Here is a 5,231-nt window from a genome sequence, read left to right on the forward strand (position 1 = left end):
AACATTTGTAGAAGCAGAGGGAATTCATTATCAGAAAATATCAACTAGATGAAGGAAATGATTATATATAAGGACATAGGACAAGTGTGTGTGTGTGTGTGTATGTGTGTGTGTGTGCACGCGCTTTAAATTTAAAAGAACACAAAATATAGATAGGGTTTAAATATATTATTGGCAATAATTTAAGGGAAAGAGAATATTAGTTGAGTTAAAATGTTTTAAATTTTAAAAGCATCCAAACTTTCTCATGGCTGACAGAAGACAGCGAAATTCAGTAAAAATGGAGAACAATCAACTAATCAAATATCCATAATAGTATTATAATCAATAGTATTATAATCAAATATCCATAATAGTATTTACAAGCAAGTGTGAGACACAGGATGGAGCTTGTTGGCTGAGCTATGAAACATCTCAAAGTATTAAAGTACCCCGGCTTGTTTCATAACAAAAGGAACATTAATCAAAGAAAATAATAGCACAAATAATTTTAAAACCATTGTTTGAAAGCTGAACAAAGTTATCAATAATTTATGGTCATAGATAAATTTCAATAGACATTAGGTGCATGAAGCAGAGCAGAAACCACCTAAAAACAGTCATCACCCTTCACCCCAGAATGATTTCAAAAAATGGAAGGGTCAGCTTGCAAGCATGCTCAGAAGGAAATTTAAAGAAACATACTTACCATGATTTTTAAAACAGCACAGAAAAGAGATCTGATGACTCTGAAGTTATTATGCAAGAAGTATTAACCTTACTGAGAATTCCTGGTAACACAAAAAGTCATGAAGATATATAAATTATAATTGACACAAGACAGCAGAGAAGGCAGTCACTTCTGAAATAGAAATTGTATACAAAACATTTTTAAAGAAAATCAATGGATTTTTTTCCCACAATAGAAAAAATCTTCAGTACCAGGGTAAGATTTACTTGTTGATAAAAATTTTGGGATACATGCCTCAGAGGATGGCCCCACACCCATGAACGGAAGAGAAGCACCAACAGAACTAAGTAGATTACCCAGGACACAAACCAGTAAGACATGCTCTTAGAAGGGAGATGGGTCTGAGGTCCCCTGGAGAGTGGGAGGAAAGTAGTGATAGGTGGATATGATGCAAATATATTGTATACATGTCTGAAAGAATAAATAAAATATTATTTAAATGTTTACTAACCATCTAAAATGTGCAACAGTGTGCCTTAGTCACTGTTTTAGAGTGTTTCTAGTTACATAAATATTTTGTAAAACTATTAACAGTTGGTACTATGTAAGCAAATGATAAATATGTAGTGGCCATGAAATGCCATCACTGTAGAATTCTAACATGATGGACATGTCTAAATATGTGCTGATAATGATAGCGATACTTAAAACTGTCAAAGCTGGAAAAACAACTCCCTGTGCTGCAAATGCTTAGCACATTCACAGTATTAAGTTAACGTGCATAACTCCATACAACATTGTACTGTATAAATAACAACGACGTGTCATTATATACAAAAATAAATTTCTCAAATATAATTAGAGGAAAGAAAGCAAAACCAAGTATATACTGTCTGATTCATGGTGGTTGAACAGAAACAAGAAAAGAGACTCAGTGTCCACAGATGTCATGGGGGCATGGTAATCGGGACGGAGGTTTCCAGAAAGCTGCTGTGCAGCATCCAGATCTAAGCACTGACCACCAGGAGCATCTGGTTGTTGTTCACTAACAGTTGCTGGTTATTTTGAACTTGTCTGTATGTATGCCAAATGAAAAATGAAAATGTCAGCATTTGGACTTGTTTTTAACTGCTGCATTTTTGGTTTAATATAATAATAAATATAAATATAATTGATAATAATAATGACATGTACAACCAAGGTAGTATAGTTATTCAAAAGGAGGGATATATAACCACAGATAGGATTTATAGGAGAATTAAACGGAATTAGAATGCACACAAAGTGTTTTCTTCTAAAATATGAGGGGTTTTTTTCCCTAAAATTTTAATAAATAAGTGTCTACTTAGTTTGAAAGCTGTCTCAGATTCAAACCTGCATCCCCCCTCGGGGATTGCAGCCAAAAAGCCTCTTGATCTACATCTTTCAGCCAGATAGATACATATGGATGGCTAACTTGACAAGTGAGAAAATAACAATAAACTTTGAACTCATAAATATGAGCTTCTCGGTGTTCATTCCTATAGTCTCAGCATTAGCAAATCAAATGAGAAAGGGCAATTGTAGGCTTCGTGTGGTGATCCGAGAAACACTAGAGCATGTAAATGTGTAGATGCAGTTAGAGGTCACATCCAGATTTAGAGGGCAAGGACAAGGTCTGTAACTCTATGACTTTTAACCTTTTCAGTATTTACTGCTTAAAGTTTCTTCTCTGTCCCAGAATGACCCTTGACCTTCATCTCAAAGAACCCTGTCTACATTGGGTACTAATTTCAAAGTAAAAACTCCACATGCAGCATTATCAATCACATCCTTTCTTCTTATTCTCACCCATCTCCCAGAAGGAAGCCAGAATGTGCCTTTAATTACGCACCTGTGCTTCCTCTAAATATCTACTGCCTCATAATGCTCACCTCACAAAATTATGCTCGTCTGCTTTTTAAAAATGTATTCCTTTAACAAACCCACTTTTTCTCTCAGGTGAAAAGTATTGCTCACAGAACACCTTCAAATAAAGTCTTCTGGGTTTTGCTCCAGGATGACTGCATCTTAGAGACTTTGTCAGTGTCGCCCGATATTATTTTGTGCATCAGGAACTTGAGAAGGAATGGAAATCACTTGTCTCTGCCAAGCCACCAAATCCTTTTAAGGATCATGTTCTATGTCTTCTCCTCCTCCGCTACTCTCTGGTGATCAAGCATTGAAATCTATGAACCTATGGGTTCCAACATGTGGGTCCAAGAAACCACATACTTCTTTGACTGTGGTTTTGGGAGATTTGAAAATGTCATAGAGATTGTTTTGTTGAGTTATATCTCCATGTTTTTCTTGAGGGCCTGCTTTCACTCAGCAAAGGATCTCTTAAGAGATATCCAAGTGCAACATACTTTAGTAATGTGATTCTCTTATGGCTAAGTGGCATTACTTCCTAACTCAGGTTTCTTTGCCATTTGCCCAATGAACAACATTAAGGTTGCTTTTAGTTTTCATTTACTGCTGAAAAAAAAAATACAAAGAAATAATGCCAGGAAGTCATGTATAGGACTTTGCATAAATACTTTTTATTTCTCGAAAGTAAATACCAGTGGGTAAGACTGGTAGAATCTGATAGGGAGCTGAAGTTGCCTTTGATAATCTATAATCAAACCACTTCCTAATGTGACTACTCTTGTATAAACCCATCAGAAATGGGCAAATGAGCATTTGTTCTCTGTCTCAACTGCTGGGACTACCAATGCTTTTGAAACTCCTCTCTTTCTCTTGTGTGTAGCTGTACAGTGGTACCTTGAGGTATTAAGCTGTAGTTCCTAATGGCTGGTATTGAATACCCCTTTTCAGATGCTTATCAACCAGCTTGGTGGATTTGGGGATTAAATATCTATTCAAGTCCTCTAGCTACTCACTAAAATTAATAGTAATCAAATTACCTATCCAATTTTTGCAATTTCTCATAACTTCTAGCAAAATATAAATACATAAATAATTTCTGTTGCATGTGTGATCTAGTAAGTTTTTCTACCCATATGTAATTTGTCTTTGAAGATACCTTAGGCAAAACAAAATTTTTAGACTTTGGAAACTAATAATATGTTATTGTTTCGTTTTATGGATCATCCTGCTAGTATTTATAAAATGTAGCCCCAAACCAGAATAATAGAACCTTTATTAAAATGTAATGACCATATTTTCATGGTCATAGTTCTGGACTGGCTATTCTTTGTCATTGATCAATGTATCTGTCTCATTGCTAATACCATGCCGTGCTATGCTTTTCCATTAAGTTTTAGAACTGATAGTGATCATATAATAATGGTGTTCTTTTAATCAGCTGTTCTGTGTCCTTTGCCCTTCCAGGTAATTTAAAGTTAACTAGTTTACAAAACTCTGGGAAGGCTTTGATTTGGGTTGGGGAATTTCATTTTGTTTTTTGTTTCGTTTTGTTTTGTCTTAAATCTAAAACTCAAGGTCATTCCTAGAATTTGACATTTCTGTTGGGCTTTTCTACTATTTATGAATTAATAAAGAATATCAGCGTGAACCTCTGAAATAGACATAGCAACATGTTAAGGAAATGCAGTGTAATGTAGTTAAATACGTATGATGCACCTGGTCTTTGAGAAACTTGTTCTCCACCCAATACTCCACTCTCTGAAGACTGGAAGCTCCTCCTTATTGCCTTCCGGTATTTCTAAAGTTTGTTCTTTACTATCATCTTCTAAAACTGATGCTAAAGAATGAAAGGAAATCGAGGCTAGAAAAGAATTCCCAAATTTTACCAAATTGTGTCCCACATGAAATAAGAATATTCACAATTCAAACTTTTTCTTCCGTATATTTAAACTCCATTCTAAATTTTCCCCCTGATGCTGTTAGGACTGTTACAATTTCATTTTTCTGCATTGTATCGTAATGGCTTTCCATAGTTGCTTCTTTCAGGAATCACTTACTACTTAAGAGCCACTGCATTTGCAAAACCATCAAAGAAGCAATTGGAGCCTCATAAGGAAATCATGCTGCTGTGGTTGCTGACTTCAGACACATTATCATATCAGGATCTGCTTTTGTAAAGATTGCCCCACCTTAAAAATTCAAAGAATTTGTCTTTTAAATTACTATTCTCCATGATCAAAATTATATTTAAATTTCTATGTCAGAATATCTTTAAGTCAATGATGAGCTCTAAAAAAAAAAATTACAGGAGAATCAAGGCTTCCTTACAGAAGATGACGATGAAGGTCAATTTAACTTAATGCTTTTGAAACATTTCATTGATTCTCATATCAAAATATAACCTTAGAGGAGATTTCTAATAGTAAATTTCCAGGCAAAAATTGAGCATTTGTTTTCAAGAGAAGAAAACATGTATTCCTTAACACATGTGATGCAGTGTGACAATTTACTATGTGAAGTAAAACATACTTGTCACTGGGTTTTAAGCAGGTTGTACAATAAATGAACTATCATGTAGAGCGACTCCCTCTATAATAGAAATGTTGAATTATTGACAGTTGGGTCTTTTTAAAACTCACTTATTAAACAATTATAAAAAACATTGAGGGAG

This window comes from Mus caroli, unplaced genomic scaffold, assembly GCF_978045245.1.
Source record: "Mus caroli unplaced genomic scaffold, Mus_caroli_1 scaffold_19, whole genome shotgun sequence".
Classification (NCBI taxonomy): Eukaryota; Metazoa; Chordata; class Mammalia; order Rodentia; family Muridae; genus Mus; species Mus caroli.